This window comes from Pantherophis guttatus, chromosome 13 (genome assembly GCF_059756535.1).
Source record: "Pantherophis guttatus breed Tessera chromosome 13, ASM5975653v1, whole genome shotgun sequence".
Classification (NCBI taxonomy): Eukaryota; Metazoa; Chordata; class Lepidosauria; order Squamata; family Colubridae; genus Pantherophis; species Pantherophis guttatus.
In genome coordinates, this window is record NC_142075.1 from 22,785,261 (window position 1) to 22,804,827 (window position 19,567).

At 40.9% G+C, this 19,567-nt stretch overlaps 2 protein-coding genes across 9 annotated transcripts in view; one reads left to right on the top strand and one right to left on the bottom strand.

The window, feature by feature from the left end:
• Positions 1 to 19,567, bottom strand: part of NRG4 (neuregulin 4) — a 47,341-nt gene that overhangs the window by 23,954 nt on the left and 3,820 nt on the right. For 2 of the 7 annotated variants that reach the window (XM_087878124.1, XM_034409497.3), the window contains exons 1-2: positions 6,731 to 6,858; positions 1,695 to 1,769 (exon numbers count right to left, since the gene is read on the bottom strand). The gene's annotated coding sequence lies outside the window, so the exon portion shown is untranslated. Of the gene's footprint in view, positions 1 to 1,694; positions 1,770 to 6,730; positions 6,859 to 7,274; positions 8,189 to 19,567 lie in introns of those variants that run through there. The other 5 variants (XM_034409496.3, XM_034409500.3, XM_087878125.1 and 2 more) reach the window with 4 other exon arrangements.
• The window catches only part of TMEM266 (transmembrane protein 266), a 58,203-nt gene continuing 45,454 nt past the window's right edge, over positions 6,819 to 19,567 (top strand). Inside the window, exon 1 of one of the 2 annotated variants that reach the window (XM_087878122.1) lies at positions 6,819 to 7,151. The gene's annotated coding sequence lies outside the window, so the exon portion shown is untranslated. The remainder of the gene's footprint in view (positions 7,152 to 19,567) is intronic. The other variant, XM_060689484.2, reaches the window with a different exon arrangement.

A 19,567-nucleotide genomic window follows, 5' to 3' on the forward strand; every position in this document is an offset into this window, starting at 1 on the left:
CAACGAAAGCAGGAAACCGACCGACTGCCATACTTTAAGATATTCCCACAGAACAGGTAGTCCTTGACTTACGACCCACAACCAAACCCAAAATTTTATGTTGCTAAGTGAAACATTTCTTCAGTGAGTTTTGCCTTGTTTTACGACATTTCTTGTTGTTAAATTAGCGACACGGCGGTTCAGTGAATCCGGCTTCCCCGTTGACTTTGCTCGTCAGAAGGTCGCAAAATGGGATCTCGTGGCCCTGGGACACTGCAACCCTCATAAGTTCACGTCGGTTGCCAAGCTGACAAGTTGGGTACATTTATTAAACTTAAACAAGATATTTCTTTTTGAATTTTGATCCCGTGACCACTGCAGTGGTCGTAAGTGTGAAAAAATGGTCCTAAGTCACCTTTTTTCAGTGCCGTTGTAACTTCAAACGGTCACTAAATGAACCGTTGTAAGTTGAGGACAACGTACAACCCACAATGGAGCCCGCGATTTTGGCCATAAATCAGGACAGTCGTAAAGCATCACCATGTGACCAGACGCCATTTTATGACCTTTTTTGCAGCATTCATAAAGAGGGAGCAACGGTCCTTAAGCAAACTTGTTGTTTGCTATGGGGCAGTTTTTACTGGAAATTGGACACATAAATGCTGGTTTATGACAAAAACACTGTCAATCATGGTCTCGTGATTGTGGCAGAGGTACTATTCAGCAGGTTCTGACAAGTTCTGGAGAACCGGTAGCAGAAATTTTGAGTAGTTCAGAGAACCGGCAAATACCACTTCTGGCTGGCCCCAGAGTGGGGTGGGAATGGAGATTTTGCAATATCCTTCCCCCAGGAGTGGGGAGGGAATGGGGCTTTTGCAATATCCTTCCCCCAGGAGTGGGGAGGGAATGGGGATTTTGCAATATCCTTCCCCCAGGAGTGGGGAGGGAATGGAGATTTTGCAATATCCTTCCCCCAGGAGTGGGGAGGGAATGGGGATTTTGCAATATCCTTCCCCCAGGAGTGGGGAGGGAATGGGGATTTTGCAATATCTTTCCCCCAGGAGTGGGGTGGGAATGGAGATTTTGCAGTATCTTTCCCCTGCCACATCCACCAAGCCACATCCACAGAACTGGTAGTAAAAAAATTTGAATTCCCCCACAGGATTGCGGGGACTGCAAATAACTGTTAATGTGGGCCGAGCATTCAAAATGTGGCCACACAATGGGGGGGCAGAGCAGGGGTGAAATCCAGCAAGTTCTGACAGGTTCTGGAGAACTGGTAGCAGGAATTTTAAGTAGTTCGGAGAACCGGCATATACCACCTCTGGCTGGCCCCAGAGTGGGGTGGGAATGGAGATTTTGCAGTATCCTTCCCCTGGAGTGGGGTGGGAATGGAGATTTTGCAGTATCCTTCCCCTGGAGTGGGGTGGGAATGGAGATTTTGCAGTATCCCTCTCCTGCCACGCCTACCAAGCCACACCACGCCCACCAAGCCATGCCCACAGAACCAGTAGTAAAAAAAAAATTGGATTTCACCACCAAGGCAGAGAGGTTGTAATTTTGAATCTGGGTTGTCCATCCCAGTTTTGGGGTCTGTGGTAACTTCACTGATTTTGCAGTTGGGGTCTTTTTTGGTTTTGGGGCTTAGCAACTGGCCCACAGTGGGCCAAATAGATGTTTAATAGATAGAAGGCAGATGTGAGACGACAACTTACCTACAATTATTCATCTTTTTGTTGGGATGACAGAAATTATTCTCAGTGCAAAGCTGATGCCTGTGATCTCCCTGCCTAAAAGGAAGGAAGGAAATTTATTAGGACTTTAAAAAGGCAAAACATTGCCATATATAAATTGGAATTCAACCCAGATTTCTGGCAAATTTTGGCACAAAGTGCTTCAATTGCTATTTTACATCTCAGTGTCCAGGGCAGAAGCGATCTATCAGAAATTTATTTTTTGTAATGTACTTAAACATTTTTTTTTTAAAAAAAAATTCACCTTGAATGGTCACTGTTAAATAGTTCAGAACTTAAAAGCAGACCAAAATTGCACCTAGGTCAAGAAACAGCCAAGAATAACATAGCAACAAATCTTTGCTGCTAATTGTTGCCCAACAAATGAAAACGAGGAATACATTTCTTCTGAATTTCAAGGTACTATATCCCTCTTGTCACTCTCTTCTCTAATTTACCTGCCTACTTTAAGGTTTTGCTTCAAAAAAGGTGACTCATCCCTGCTTTAAAATAGTGCTTCTTAAAATAGTCCCTTTTTTGAAGATGGGGTGACTTTTACTATTTATTTTAAAAGGGATTCATCTGCTTTCCAACGTTTAAGCCAATATATATAAACAGCTTCAATAAGTGTGAATGTGACTTGAGGAATAGTATTTTGGGTTCCAAATTATGTCTCCTTTTTTTGAATAAGGATTTAGTTCCACTGAACCTGGTAAGGATTTGACTTCAAACTAGTATGCATAAAGTACAGTATGTTGTTACAGCCTGTGCTAGTGGAGTGCAAGACATATTTTCAAATAAGCCTGTAAAGGCATAATTCAGTATGCAGATTTGATCACTGCTGGCAAGCTAAGTGAGACAGAAATACATACAGATGGAGTTTTGTCTGCCATGAAGCATTAAACTGCACAGTTAGTTGTGCTTCAGCATAATCAAAATAATATCGAGTAGAAAGAACATAACTCTAATTTTGGATATGAAATATTCATTGCATTAGCAATAGCACAAGTAATACAAGGAGCAGAATTATTATAATATACACAACGTGAAATCGCAGCTGCCAGTTCTTCAGCTGGCGTTGGCCTTCATACGCATCAACTTCTTCCCAATGAGCCTAGGATGTCATAAATGTATTGGCATAATACAGGTAGTCCTCGACTTACGACCACAACTGAGCCCAAAATTTTGTGTTGGTGATCGCGCGAGAAGCGCGCGCACTAAGAGAACCGGTAGTAAAGCCGGTTGGAACCCATCACTGATTTGTACCCTATGACTGTCATTAAGTGTTGTACCTTATGATTCTTGATGAATGTGTCTTTTCTTTTATGTACACTGAGAGAATATGCACCAAGACAAATTCCTTGTGTGTCCAATCACACTTGGCCAATAAAGAATTCTATTCTATTCTATTCTACTCTACTCTACTCTACTCTACTCTACTCTACTCTACTCTATTCCTTATTCTATTCTACTCTACTCTACTCTATTCTTTCTATTCTATTCTACTCTACTCTACTCTATTCCTTATTCTATTCTACTCTACTCTACTCTTTCTATTCTACTCTACTCTACTCTATTCTATTCCTTATTCTATTCTACTCTACTCTACTCTACTCTACTCTACTCTACTCTACTCTACTCTACTCTATTCCTTATTCTATTCTACTCTACTCCACTCTACTCTTTCTATTCTACTCTACTCTACTCTATTCCTTATTCTATTCTACTCTACTCTACTCTTTCTATTCTACTCTATTCTATTCCTTATTCTATTCTATTCTACTCTACTCTACTCTACTCTACTCTATTCTATTCTATTCTTTGCTTGTCAGAAGGTCACAAAAGGGGATCACAGGACCCTGAGACACTGCGACCGTCATGAATGTGAACCAGTTGTCAAGCATTCCAATGTAAACCACCATGGGGATGCCGCAACAGTCGTAAGTGTGAAAAATGGTCCTTCGTCACTTTTTTCAGTGCCTATGTAAGTTTGAACAGTCACTAAACGAACTGTTGTAAGTTGAGGACTACATGTATATGTGCAGATCCAGCAGTGTGTGGCCTTTTATAACTGACAAATGGACAGTTTGTCAATGCGCAGATAACAAACTAAATATGTTCCAGAAAACCAGATGCACTGAAGATGCGTGAATGCAGTTGAGAACAGCTGTCGCACTATTTCTGAATCTGTCCACAGATATATGAAATCATAGGAACAATAACCAGGAAGCCTTTAATGGCATAGAGTAGTTTGTATACATGTCATTAGATGTAACATAAATAATAATAATAACTTTATTGGCATTGTACGTGTATACACAGTATAGCCATACAACGAAATTCACTTAACACCCAAAGACCAAGTCCAACACACAAAACAATCCCCAAACACACTCCCACCCACCACAATTCCCCACCCCAAAACCACCCAAACATCCACACAACAGACCAACATAATCATTTAAACTTGGGAAAAGCCATTACCATTCAAGAGAGAATGCTGTTAAAGGTCTGTTTCTCCCTCAATAAACTTTTGAAAGTTTTTCAATCTTGTTTATTTCAAAGTAAGCGTCCGGCTTTAAATTCAAAAGAGCATTTTCACCCATTCTTATTTTATTCAGGTTTTTTTTTTTTAAAAAAAGAAATTTTAAACTTGAATGTAAGAGAGTATTGCGTATGACAGGCTGGCCAAAATGAATGCATCGTATTAGAAATTAATAAAGGCATAAATAAATGCATATCTTGGCTTAGAAGATTCCCCAGGGATATTCTTATAAATTATACAAGGGCTATAAACTCAATTCTTACACTCAGTATAAAAAGACTTCTTTTTTGCATCAACTTGCCTTGCAATTTAAGTTCCTTGTGATGCTGTTACAGATCACAAGAAATGACAGTCTCAGTTGTGGTTTCTCATTTCACAAATTCTTTCCCAGAGCGACATGCGTCTGTAGTTTCCTCTCTAAAAAGCTAAGAATATATTGCATTGGCCATCTTTTTATGGCCTACCATTCAACATTGTTTCTAATATTCCAATACAAGTTTCATTATTCATAAATAAATCAGTTTTGCTATATGTAGCAAAGTAAAAAAAATAAATCACAACAAACACGTCTATTGTTTTACTTGATACTATAGTTGCAATACTCATACAGATCCTGAATGCTGACATGAATGTAGCAATTTTAATAATTCTCGTTTGCATAGCAAATTCCAATTAATTTTTCTTTTTTTAAAAAAACCACTTTTTACTACACCACCCCTTTGTTCTTTTCACCGTAAAGTGTATTTAGCCAGGATTTTCCATGTTTGCTTAAACATTGCGCCATCCACATATCTAAAACATGACTAACCCGCTATTCTTTTTATAGCATTTTATTCATTTTCATGCCTCAGGTAAAGAATTAATTGGGGCGAACGACTGTTGGAGATAGGCATTTGCATTTATGGAAAACATAAAATTTCACAACAAGAAGACCTGAATCCTCAACAAACAAGGTTTGTTGCCTGGCTACCATCCATCCTGAAATTCTGTAATAAAACTAGACATAATACCAGGTGCACTGTAGAACTATTTATACCTCTTATCTCAGAATATAATCTGAAATATTGTCATGGCTATGAAGAGTAGCAACCCATTGAAGGAACCCATTTAGGCCTTTTATCTTGAGAGGCGATTATAGTTGTCCTAATAATGAAATCTATGGATTACAATTAATCCTATTTCTGGTTTTTGTTTTTGTTTTACTTTTTTCATTTTCCCAAGTTTTTTTTTGTCACCCTATTTTAATCGCATTGTTATCGTAATTTAATTCGTGTATCAGTTTAGACTAGCATGACTGCTGGGCTTCTGTGGGGCTTTTATTTTGCATTTTACTGGGTTTCCTTGACGATAATGATGCTATCCATTCTATCTTGCCCAATTCTTGGTGATTCTATGGATCCCATACAAGGGTTTTATTAGATAGCCTTCCTTCCTTCCTTCCTTCCTTCCTTCCTTCCTTCCTTCCTTCCTTCCTTCCTTCCTTCCTTCCTTCCTTTTTCTTTCTTTCTTTCTTTCTTTCTTTCTTTCTTTCTTTCTTTCTTTCTTTCTTTCTTCTTTTTCTCTTTCTTTCTTCTTTTTCTCTTTCTTTTTCTTTCTTTTTCTTCCTTCCTTCCTCCCTTCTTTTCTTCTATTTATATCTTGTGCCTTTTTTATTTTTATAAATAACTCAAGGTTGCAAACCTAATATTCCTCCCTCCTAATGTGAATGTGAAGGAATTCCTTCTTCCCGCTATTATTACTTTTTTTTAATGGTATTTATTGTCAACCAAAAAAGGGTCATTGGTTTCTGTGCAGAGGATTCCGTCTCAAAGGGACATGGGCGGTTTTATAAATTTGATATAAATAAAATATGTAATATACAAAATTCCGCCTATATTTTATAGATCATTTACATTATCTAGGCCACATAATAACATTAGATAACACTACTTAATGTTACACATTTTATAGAGAGGTTAGATAGTATAGGTGTTTTATGTATTGTTAATATTGGTGTCACACCTGCAAGATTAGAGATATCAATGTATTTTATATATTGTGTATAAAATGTTTTCTCCGTTTTATATTACAGAGTAAAAGAACGTGGGACTTTTATTAATATAGCTAACATTGATAATATATCAATAATTAATATTGATAAATATTAACATTAAATACAAATAATTTTAATAAATATTTTATTAACACATATTAATGACAGGATTACAATCATATAGAATCCTAATATATATATATATATATATATATATATGTAAGTTTTATATATATATATATTTATATTTATATATATTTATATTTATATATATATCCCTTCCCTCACAACCTCCCCGCCTCACTCCTTTCTCCCCTCCCCCCCCCCACACACTCAGGAAGCCCCTCCCCTCAGCAACCGCCCTCCCCTTTTTCCGGACTCCACCCCTTTTTTCCCTCCTCCCCTCCCGTACTATTACTACAAACTCCCTCCCCGGCGTACTCATCCGTCCGCCTCGATTGGCCGGCGCTCGAGCGCGAGCGCGTCACGTGACGAAAGAGAGAGGGGGGGCCGGCGATCTCGCTCGGCCGCGCGCGCGCGCACCCTCCTCCGCCGGGTCGGTTTCCAAGGCGACCGGAGGAGGAAGAGGAAGGAGGAGGGGGAAGGAGAGCGAGGCTCATGACGGGGAAGAGCAGGAGGCGGAAGGAGGGAGGGAGCGGCCCCGCCCCCGGAGGGGAGGGGGCCCGGGCGCGCGCCCTCGGAGGAGGCTCAGGGGGGAGAGAGAGAGAGAGAGAGAGAACGCGCATGCGCGCGCCCGCTCGCTTCCCTCGCCTGCCCGCTTGCCTCTTGCAGCAGAGCGGAGCCCGGCGAGGAGGAGGAGGAGGAGGAGGAGGAGGAACCTCGGTTGCAGCAGCAGCAGCAGGTACCTCTCCATCGGCCTCCGAGTCCCCGGGCCGGGGGTGGGGGTGGGGGTGGAGGGGGGGGTGTCCCTGGCTCGTGCTTGCTTCCCCCCCAGCCCGGCCTCCGCAAAGGGGCACGTGCTCACCTGCTGCAATGGGAGGCGCTGGGGTCCCCGAACCCGAGGGCACCCGCCAGGAACCCTGCAAGGGATATTAGGGGGAGGGGAGAAGGAGGGAGGGAGGGAGGGAGGGGAAAGGAAAGAAGGAAGGAAGGAAATGGGAATGAGAGACAGGGAGGGAGGGAGGGAGAAAGGAAAGGGAATAGGAAGGTGAAGGAGGAGGGGGAGAGAAGGAAGGAAGAGGAGAGGAAGGAAGGAAGGAAGAGGAGAGGAAGAAAAGGAATGGAAGGAAGGAAGGAATAGGAGGAAGGAAGGAAAGAAGGAAGGAATAGGAGAGGGAGGAAAGAAGGAATGGAAAGAAGGAAGGAATAGAGAGGAAGGGAGGAATAGGAGAAAGGAAGGGAGGAAGGAAGGAATAGAAGAGAGGGGGGAAGGAATAGGAGAAAGGAAGGAAGGAAAGAAGGAAGGAATAGGAGAGGAAGGAAAGAAGGAATGGAAGGAAGGAATAGGAGAGAGGGAGGAAGGAATAGGAGGAAGGAAGGAATAGGAGAGGGAGGAAAGAAGTAATGGAAAGAAGGAAGTAATAGAGAGGAAGGGAGGAATAGGAGAAAGGAAGGGAGGAAGGAAGGAATAGAAGAGAGGGGGGAAGGAATAGGAGAAAGGAAGGAAGGAAGGAAGGAAGGAATAGGAGAGGAAGGAAAGAAGGAAGGAATAGGAGAGGGAGGAAAGAAGGAATGGAAAGAAGGAAGGAATATAGAGGAAGGAAGGAATAGGAGAAAGGAAGGAAAGAAAGAAAGGAATAGGAGAGAGAAAGGAAGGAAGGAATAGAAGAGTAGAAGGAAGCAAAGAAGGAGAAAGAGGAGCAAAGGGGGTCCTTTCAGCCCCAGCAAAGCATCCCACCCGCCCTCCTTCCCTCCCTATCGCCCACCCCAGTGTCCCTGCCAGGCACGAGAGCCTGTGGGCTTGGGCAAGGGAGGTCCTGCCAGTCTCAAGGTTGGGCCATGGGAGTGGGGGAGGCCAGGCATTTCCTAATTCAAGGGGAGGGGGCTCAGGAAGGGGAAGTGGGGGGGGGAAGACCTCTTGCGCTGAAGAGCGGGGCATCCCTCCTGTAAAAAGCTGAGTAAGAGCAGTGGCGTCTTCCACGCTTGGAGAGGAGGAAGAGGAAGGAGCCGGTTCTCCATGGATAAAGTCACCCACGGGGGCTCCCGACTTTTCCTCCAACCAGGCTTTTCTCTCATATAGGAAGACCTCCCCTGCAGCCGAGTGAGGGGGGGGCATGGATTTTCCCTCCCATCTCCTGCCCTTTCTCATCCATGCTCTTCCCATGTGCAGGTAAACATCTTCTCCCACCCATGAAAACCCGGTGCAGAGGTGAAGATGAGGGCAGTGAATCTCTGAAATTTTTTTATTTTAAAGCCGCGGATTCCTAGGGGAGCCTAGGAAAAAGCGCCGATTATTATACTCCTTTGCTCCCGTGTTGAGTTCCAAATGTTTACAAACGTGCATTTGTTTTTATTTATTTATTTTTTTGCAAGAGGAAAAGAGCTTTTTCCCAAGAGGGAACCGGCTGTCCTCAATTTGTTTTCCTGACCAGATATTCTGGTTATAGAGTTAGTACACCTCAAAGAGAAGATGAGGTACCCTCGACCGAAAAGATGAGGAGGAACTGCCCTCTGTGCGTGTTGAAACGTTAACAGTTCTCCTCTATGCATTCTTTACACTCTGAATTAGAAATTGAGCTCTGCTCCTATCAAACGATTGGTGGGGTTTGTCTGTCGAGACCTTAAAGGTTTTCGTGTTAATCTTTTTTCTAGGTGCATGGAAAAGATTTAACCTCCGAGAAATTATTTTAATTGCGGCTTTTTGAGGCTAAAGCTTGGCTTATGAATTTGGGGGAGGACGAGGATAAAAACTTTTCTAATTAAGCAAGAGACTTGGTCTTCAAAGCTTGAAAATTTGCCAAGATGTTATATACGTTTTTAGGAGCCTAGTCGTTTTTGACCCATTAGTGGAAGAAAGGAGGATAGGGGTTTTAAAAGATTGAATTTTTAACCTTTAAATGGATCAAAGTTTACGAGTTGCCATGATTTCACCTTTTTAGATACTTTGGGCCTGGATGGTTGAGTCTTCATTATATATATACATATACATACATATACATACATACATATATATATATATATATATATATATATATATATATATATATATATATATTTTCTGAGGTTTTCGCGGGTGTTTGTATGTATGTCTTTGGTTATTCGAGTTTTCTCCCGCGTAAAATTGGACGCAGGAGAAAACCCGAATAAGCAAAGACAGACATACAGACATACATACATACATACATACATATGTATGGGTAGAGGTTGTGCAGAAGGATATTCTGTTGGATCATAATAGCAAAATGATACATTTCCAATTTCCCAAACTTGTCAGGATCTGAGAAATTAACAAACGTTTTGGGGGTTTATTTTATGACGAATCAGCTGGGAGTCTTTAAAAAGGTGCATAATTTGCAGTTATTTTGAGACAGGTAGCTATGAAATCAGGGCATGTGCTATTCACCTGTTGCATGTGTTAGTTTGCTGATCCCTAGGCTTTTCCTTGTTCGCGTTGTGTGCTTCAGAGCATTCAAACTGTGTTTTATTACTTGTAATAAATATTTTAAAAGGATTTTTTTGTCAACCGTATTTAGTCTATCATAGTAAGGATAGAATGAGTTACAAGTAACAATTCGTGTTCTATTGAGATTATATACTACAAAGTATCATTCAAAACAATAAAGTTATATTGATTAAGGATAAAGCCGAAAATCCAACTACATCAAATGAGGTTACTTCACAGTAACTATGCTTATACGGTATGAGTAGCAGGTATCTATTGAACGTGAGACGTTTGCTCCTATTAAAAAAACCATTGACCATTGTTTAATAAAATTGTTCAAATCTTTTAAAAGTAATTGTGGGCAAAGAGCTTTGTCTTCATGCAGATAAAACCAGCATGCAATCTATTTAATAATTGCAGAAGTTGAGAGAGAGAGAGAGAGAGAGAGAGAAAGAGAGAGAGAGAGATGGAGAGATGATAGATAGGTAGGGATGGGCAAGAGAGATAGATAAAAAGATGGAAAGGGAGAGAGAGGGTAGGCAGGCAGGCAGGCAGGCAGATAGATAGATAGATAGATAGATAGATAGGGATGGGGGAGATAGATAGATAAAGAGATGGAAAGGACAAGAGAGAGAATAGATAGATAGATAGATAGATAGATAGATAGATAGATAGATAGATAGAGGTAGATAGATAGATAGATAGATAGATAGATAGATAGATAGATAGATAGATAGATAGATAGATAGATAGATATGGTGGATGGATGGATGGATTACATCCAGCTGCGCTGAGATTTTATCTGATCAACCATTCCTAATATATGAGCCATTTTATTTATATACAGAAGAACAATTCATGGGGCCCATTTCTTGTACCTAGAAGGTTCCACTTCGATCCTTATTACCAAAAACTTTTTTAAAAAAAGAAAAAAAAAGTTTTGTTTGGTTATTTAAGACAAATCTCTGGCCAGGATTCCAAAGAGCCAGTCACATAGACAGCTGTGACCTATAGAAGTCTTCCTCCACCTCAGAAACTTTAAGAGGTGTGGACTTCAACTCCCAGAATTCTCCAGCCGCCACGTCCACACGCAAAGTCGCTGGAGTCGAGAAACGCTGGATTACAGGGATCTGCAAAACGTGCTGATTTGAGAGGTCTTTTGTTTTCCATGCAGGCCATAACAAATCTCTACTTGGTATCCACTTCCAGAAATGACCTGATCTAGGAAAAGGATCAGCATTCATTTGGAGGGAGAAGGAACCTTCAAGATCACGTGAAGTATTAGTACTTCACACACAACAGGCACCATATTAGGATAGGATAGGATAGGATAGGATAGGATAGGATAGGATAGGATAGGATAGGATAGGATAGGATAGGATAGGATAGGATAGGATAGGATAGGATAGGATAGGATAGGATAGAATAGAATCCTTTATTGGCCAAGTGTGATTGGACACACAAGGAATTTGTTTTGGTGTATAAGCTCTCAGTGTACATAAAAGAAAAGATACCTTCATCAAGAATCATAAGGTACAACACTTAATGATAGTCATAGGGTACAAATAAGCAATCACGAAACAATATCAATATAAATCGTAAGGATACAAGCAACAAAATTACAGTCATAGAGTCATAAGTGGAAGGAGATGAGTGGTGGGAACGATGAGAAGATTAATAGTAGTGCAGACTTAGTAACTAGTTTGACAGTGTTGAGGGAATTATTTGTTTAGCAGAGTGATGGCATTCGGGGAAAAAACTGAAGAAGAAGAAGAGGGAGTCAACCTCTTCTCCAAAGCTCGTGAAAGCAGAAGAGGAAGCAATGAATGGGAACCTACCAAGGACAGAAGCAACCTAGAACTAAGGAGAGAATTTTTTTTCTGACAGAACAATTAATCCGTAGAACGACTTGCCTCCAGAAATTGTGGGTGCTCCATTACTGGAGGCTTTTAAGAAGAGACTGGACGGCCACTAATCTGGAATGGTAGAGGGTCTCCTGCTTGTACAAGGGGCTGGACCTCCAAGCTCCCTCCCCAACTCTCTTATTCTGTTTCTGTTCCATTCTGAAATTTCCCGGCGTGATAGTTGAGTTTTTGCAACCCCCTGCCATGCAGCAATATTACATAACTTTCAAGTGCTTTAAAGGAGTTTCTTTTGCTGTTAGCAGAGTTATGGACATAAAAGTTGCTTCTGAATTTGTCCATCCTAGATAATCATCATGGATCAGCAGTCTCATCTTTAGGTCAGTTTTTATAGGTGTGGAATGCATGGAGATGTGGAAATGCTTTGAGTATGGATGGATCCATTTAGCCTGGTACTCATCTATTTTTAAAAACCACCTTTTGACTTTGGTATATCTTCTTATTCTCCATTCACAATAGTCTTTTTACCCTCAGTGTTCCCTTTCTGTCCTAATCTCCTCCTTCCACTGAATAGATGGATACGTTCCCTGGAAGCAGTCTTTGAAGTCTGTGTAATTATTTTTGGCACTCTTTGTTGTGATGTTGTGATGTAAAAAAATATATACTGTATATTCTGACAAGGCAGTAGTTCTTCAGCCTTAACTCCGTTTGAGCGGTAGCTTTATGCTTTTGAAGTTAAATTTCAGTCAATGCCAATTGGATGAGGGAACTGTTTTCTAACATGCAATATTGCTTTTTAAAATGATAATAATAATAATTTGAAAATGGGGACTGCAGCTTTCCACCTCCTTAAGGAATGGGATCTCAAGACCAAAAATAGGAAAAAATGTCAGGCTAATTTCAGGCAGAGATGCGGGAACAGCTTCCCCCTCAGAGGCTATGATGCTTTTGGAGAGTTGTGAAGATTATTTCTGTACATGCAAAGACATTTTGGGAAGTGACTGTGTCCCATTGTTACGGTTGCAACACGGAGAAGGTCGAGTCTTCCTTGGCGGGGAAAACATTTCTGCACAAAGTGGGCATTGCTATTACCGCAATCACCCTCTTACTATTGAGGCTTCTACTTCCTCTGTGGTGATTTTAAATAAATAATAACAGCAGGATTTTTTTTTAAAAAAAGTTTGAGGCAAGTTCATTGAGTATCGCCAGCCAAGAAAATACATCCTAAAACCCTGAAGTTAATTCATGTATCTGCCTGTCGCAGGGCTCTTCAACGTTGGCAACTGTAAAACCTGTGGACTTCTACTCCCAGAAGTCCATGCACCTTAAAAGTTGCTGAAGTTAATAAGAAACGCTGATCCATACCGATGGGTGGTAGTTCTGTTGAAATACTAAAAGGAGGGATGAAGAAATGCAGTTCTTACACTCGATTGCCCAAATTCAGATGCTGGCTGGGAGTCTTGAAAATCAGTTCCCACGCATCTGGAATGTACCATCTGGAGACACTGCCAGTGTTTTGATACTGAAGATGCCCTGGGTTGCCAAAAATGGTACCTTCCTTTTAGTTCTAGGGATGCTGCTTTGGAATCAGCCTTGGTGGCGCAGCAGACTAAAGTGCTGTTAAGTAGCACCAGCTGCCTGCAATTACTGCAAGTTCAAATCTCACCAGGCTCAAGGTTGACTCAGCCTTCCATCCTTTCGAGGTAGGTAAAATGAGGACCCGGTTTGTGGGGGCAATAAGATGACTTTGTATAAAAAAGAACACCGCTTTGGGGGGGGGGGGAAAGCCCTACTAAGCAGGTATATAAAAGTATGAAGGCTATTGCTTAAAAAGCATTGTAAGCCGCCCTGAATCTCCGGAGAAGGGCGGCATATAAATCGAACCAATAAATAAATCTCTCTCTCTCTCTCTCTCTCTCTCTCTCTCTCTATCTATCTATCTATCTATCTATCTATCTATCTTATCTATCATCTATCATCTACCTATCACAATCAGTCAATCATTGATCTATCCCTATGTCTGTCTGTCTATGTCTATATCAATCAAACAATCAATCAGTCATCGATTTATCCCTATCTCTGTCTGTCTATGTCTATCTTTATCTATCTACCTACCTACCTCTCTCTCTCGCGCGCTCTCTCCTTGTTAATAGTACAAACAAAGCTAATGCAGCTGTATGAATGTGAAGCTTTTTTTTTCTGTTTTTTTTTAAACAGAAATGCCAACTGAATTTTATTTTGAGAAGAATGCTTTTGGGGTTGAGTAAATTTTTTAAAAAAAGCTTTCCCCCCCCCCTTTCTTTTTCAATCTCCTTCCTTTCTCTTAAACTCCCCGGAAGAAAAATGCCTTTCACTTACATCTGCAAATATCAGTTGCTACTGACAACCAAAAAATAAACTCTTGCCAACTACTACTGGAATGTATTGCATCCTCTGTCCCCGTTGCAAGTGGGACGGTTTGTGTGGCTCTCTCCAGTCGGTGAGGTATTAAGGAAAGGGTGAGAAAGAGGTACCCACACAAACATACACAAACACACACACAAGGTGTTTTTCCCCCCCTGAGCAAATAGCTGCAAATAACATTTTGTGCTTCAGTTCTACAAATGAGGCCGCAAAATTGGAAGGACTGTCTTCCTTTAGTCCTAGAAGTTCTAGAATTATCAACTTTTGGGTACAAATGGGATTAATTGACAAATCCTCAATTTACAACAGTTCATTTAGTGACCTTTCGAAGTTACAATGGCACTGAAAAAAGGGACTTATGACCGTTTTTCACAGTTACGACCTTTCCAGCATCCCCATGATCATGGGATCAAAATTCAGGCACCTGGCAACTAACTGTTTCATACTTAGGACCATTGCCAGATCCACTTAACAACTGTGTTACTAATTTAACAACTCCAGTGATTCACTTAACAACTATGGCAAGAAAGATCGTAAAACTCACTTAACAAATGTCTCACTTAACAACAGAGATTCTGGGCTCAGTTGTGGTGGTAAGTCGAGAACTACCTGTATAAGGTAGTATCAATTAAGATATTTTTCAGAAGTTTTTAATTGCCAGCCTTTTATTCTTCCTTGCATAAAGAATCAGAATCATAATTACCTCCCTCCCTTGCTGGACATGGACTAAGGCAATAAGAAAATGGTGCTTATTTAAATATTCCTTTCATGTTTTCTTTATCTTTGGGGAAAAAAAGTAACAACTCCAATGTATGCACGTGTATGTGTGTTTATTGATTCTTGCTATGCGTTCAAAAACTATTTTGGCAACTTTCATTGCCATTCATTACACATTGCCCAAATAACTAATGAGTCAATTAACTCCAGTTAGACTTTGCTAATTGGGTCATGATCAGGTTTTCACAGCTTAAGTTGTGAAAACTTCATCATGCCCCAATTAGCAAGGCCTATTCCATGTGCCCAAGCTAGGCTGAAAAAATCAATAGCTTAATTTCAATATTCTGGTTTTGCTTGGAGAAAGAGAAAAGCAATATATTTTCCGAAATGTACCAGCCTTTCCAAGGAAAGTGATTTGCTAACTGGGCTCTCCTCATTTCCCCTCCTGCTGTTCATCAGAAGAGAAACTGAGGCAGCTAAATGGCATTATATACCAAGAAGAAGAAAATTTCCTGATGGTTTGTGGAGTGCCAAGATTGGCAGCAGCAAATCCACAGAAAACAAAAACAACAAATTACGAACAGAATCTCAAAAAGCAACCCTCAGCCTTTAATTATTCTCCAGTAATACAGGAAGTCAAAGTTCAAAACATTTTTAAAGATCCATCTCATCCTGGGCACTCTTTTTTTGAACTGTTACCATCTGGCAGACGGTACCGGACAATAAAAACAAGGACAAATAGACTGAAAAACAGCTTCTATCCCAGAGCAGTACCTATATATATATATATATTTAATTTGATTTATATGCTGCCCTTCTCCGGAGACTCAGGGCGGCTTACAGTGCGTTAAGCAATAGCCTTCATCCTTTTGTATATTTATACAAAGTCAGCTTATTGCCCCCACAATCTGGGCCCTCAATTTACCTACCTTAGAAAGGATGGAAGGCTGAGTCAACCTTGAGCCTTGGCGAGATTCGAACCTGCAGTAATTGCAGGCATCTGGTCTTAATAACCAGCTTAATAACAGGGTGCCTTAGACCACTGTACTACCAAGGCTCTATATTGAATTGTACTGTATAGTGCAATATTAATGCAATATCAGAGGTTTTCAATTCTCAGTCATCCAGACCATGGTTGTCCCAAAGGTGCTTTTTTTTCCCCTCCTAAGAGGCATCTGGACTTCCTGGTTTTCATTGAAGACGTTTCGCTTCTCATCCAAGAAGCTTCTTTAGAGCTGAAGAAGCTTCTTGGATGAGAAGCGAAACGTCAAAGAAAAACCAGAAAGTCCAGATGCCTCTTGGAAAAAAACACCTTTGGGATAAATGAAGATTCAATCGTCCAGGCCGAAAGTATCTTAAAAGGTTAAATCATGACAACTGGACTACATTTTATTAAAACTGAGAGGTTTCATTAACTCATTCCAGTAACTTCTTCAGTCAAAAATAAAATCTGGGCAGGCGGACGGAGGAAGTCCTTGGAAAGAACCAACTCTTGCTACATAGACAGCTACTCTCCGCCTACCCAAATTTTCATTTTGATTGGAGAAGTTACAGTACTTGGATAAGGAACAAAACCTCTCAGTTTCAACAAATATTAGTCCAGTTGCCTTGATTTAAATAGGGTGACCCTATACAGGTAAGTCCTCAACATACCACAATCCATTTAGTGACTGTTTGAAGTTACAACAGCATTGAAAAAAGCGATTTGGGACCCTTTTTCACACTTATGACCGTTTGTTTTATTTGTTTGTTTGTTTTATTAGATTTATATACCGCCCTACTCCCGAAGGACTCAGGGCAGTGAACAGGCACAAAATAAAATACATAGATACAAAAGTTAAAAAACATAATTAAAACCAGATTAAATAATTTAGCCCGAGACAATTAAAAATCCCAATAATTTAAAACAGATTAAAATTTCGATTTAAAAGAATTTTAAAACGGGGGAGAAAATTAGGCCAGGCCGCCTTGCTGGAATAGGAGAGTCTTAAGAGCATGGCGGAAAGTGCGCAGATCCGGGATCCTCTGTATCTCTGGGGGGAGCTCGTCCCAGATAGTGGGTGCCCCCACAGAGAAGGCCCTCCTTCTCTGTGTGGGCACCCACAGAGACTGTTGCAGCATCCCCAGGGTCACGTGATCAAAATTCAGGGGGCTGATTCACATTTATGACAGTCGCAGCGTTCTGGGGTTCACGTGATCCCCTTTTGCGACCTGATGAGTAAAATCAATAAGGGAATCCAGATTTGCTTAACAGCCGTGTGACTGAGTGAACAGCTACAGTGATTCACAAGGAAGGTCGTAAAATGGGGCAAAATTCACTGAGCAGCTGCCTCACTTAGCAACAGAGGTTTTGGGCTCCATTGCAGTCGTTAAGTCAAGGACTAACTTTAGTACAGTTCTCTGTCAGATGCTGTTGATTTCTTGAGATAAACGCACTCAGGCTATCATTTCATAGCAATGAAACACATCCTTTCTGGAAAGGTGCCCATCGTGTTAATGACAAATGAGGGCAGCCAAATACTTCTTCGTGCCAGCTTATTTCCTTTTCGGCAGGGAGGCTGTTTCCGCAAGTTTTTTGCTTCCTGTTTGACTCCCTTGGTGTGATTGTTTAGAGTAGGAAGAAAGGAAGAGTTCAGTTTGGTTGGCACAGAAGAGGCTGTACTTCCCGAGAATGCTCAGGAAGATAAATCTATCTCAGCATCTCCTTCTGTCCTACTATTGCAGCTCCATTGAGAGTGTCCTGACATACGGCATTCTTGCATGGTATGGGAGCAGCTCTGCAGCGGACAAAAATGCTCTACACAGAATCATTAAAACTGCCCAGAATATCATCGGGCTCCAGCTACCAGCCCTGGACGACATCTTCGAATCTCGCTGTTTGAGGAAGTTGCATAACATTCTCAGAGACTCTTCCCATCCTGCTCACAATCTTTTTGGACTGTTGCCTGTTGCCTTACACATTTTCTGAATAGTTTTTATCCCAGAGCTATAATTGCACTCAACAATGAACTAAAGGGCCACCATCAGTGAGATGTTGGACAGCATTACTTGGTCTGTTGTGTGGATGTTTGGGTGGTTTGGGGGTGGGGAATTTGTGGTGGGTGGGAGTGTGTTTGGGGATTGTTATGTGTGTTCAACCTGGTCTTTGAATGTTAAGTGAATTTCGTTGTAGGGGTATACTGTGTATACACGTACAATGACAATAAAATAATAATAATAATAATAATAATAATAATAATAATAATAAGAAGAAGAAGAAGAAGAAGAAGAAGAAGAAGAAGAAGAAGAAGAAGAAGAAGAAGAAGAAGAAGAAGAAGAAAGAAGAAATCGTGTGTTGTCCCGATTGTAATTGGAGCCCTTGGAGCAATACCCAAAGGGCTACCCCGCTATTTAGAAATTCTAAATTTGCCAGACTTGAACATTTTGACTCTACAAAAAACCACCTTACTCGGAACAGCTTACATCCTCCGACGATACCTTAACAGTTCCTAGGTCCTTGGTTAGGACTCGAGCTGCTGAGCTATTAACCAGCCTCAAAGGCTGTGAATCTCACTAAAGATTAAATAATAATAATAATAATAATAATAATAATAATAATAATAATAATAATAATAATAAAGTTTGGCTAGTTGTAAACTTGCTTAGGTAAGTCGTCCTTGGCTGAACAATCATAATTGAGCAGTTGGTCATTAAGCAGATCACCAGGTAGCCCTTCTGATTTTAGGACCTTTTTTGTGGCGGTTGTTGAGCGAACCTGCTTTCTTCATTGGGTGTTTTTGGCAGGAAATGGCAAAGAAAACTGCCAGAAATTGTAGTCATGTGATGCTACAAATGACCATACATGCCAGCCAATTGCCAGACACCCAAAAATGCAGTCAAGTGACTGCGGGTGGGGGAAAAGGGTTGTGCGGCCGTCAGAACTACATAGCTCTGGGGAGGCCTGCTAAGCAACTGGTCATTAAATGAGGACTGCCTGTAACCCCCAGATCAGGTCACAGTTAATGATGGAATTGATTTGGCTGAGAGGGGAATTCTGGGAGTTAGAAGTCCTCAAGTTGCCAGGGTTGAGAAACACTGCTCCAGAGCATAAAATCAAAAAAGATAAATGAGATAACGTTTCTAGGTCAATTTTAGCCGAAAGCATGTATTTTTCATAGCCAGAGAATGTTTCATTAAAGGGAACCATAATTTCTACGAATGTCTTTTTCAAAACACGTATGATATTTTCTGTTCTAATAGTATTTCCCTTCTAGGTATAAGCCAAATAAGCTTCTAGGTATAAGCCAAACGTTGTATAATACTAGAAAGCTATAGTGGCCTAGTAAATTAAGAACAGCATAAAAGGCAGTCCTCTTCTTACGGCCACATTTGAGCTCGAAATTTCTGTTGCTAAGGGAGACATTTGTTAAGCAGATTTTGCCCCATTTTATGACTTTCCTTGCCACCGTAATCCCTGCAGTTGTTAAATTGGTAACCTGGTTGTTAACTGAATCTGGCTTCCCCATTGATTTGGCTCGTCAGAAGGTCGCAAAAGAGGATCTTGTGACCCCGGGACACCGTCATAAATGGGAGTCAGTTGTCAAACATCTGAATGTAAACCATGTGACCATGGGGATGTCGTAACGGTCATAAGTGTGAAAAATGATCATAAGTCACTGTTTTCAGTGCTGTTGTAACTTCAAACGGTCACTAAGGGAACTGTTGTAAGTCGAGGACTACTTGTAGTACTTGACC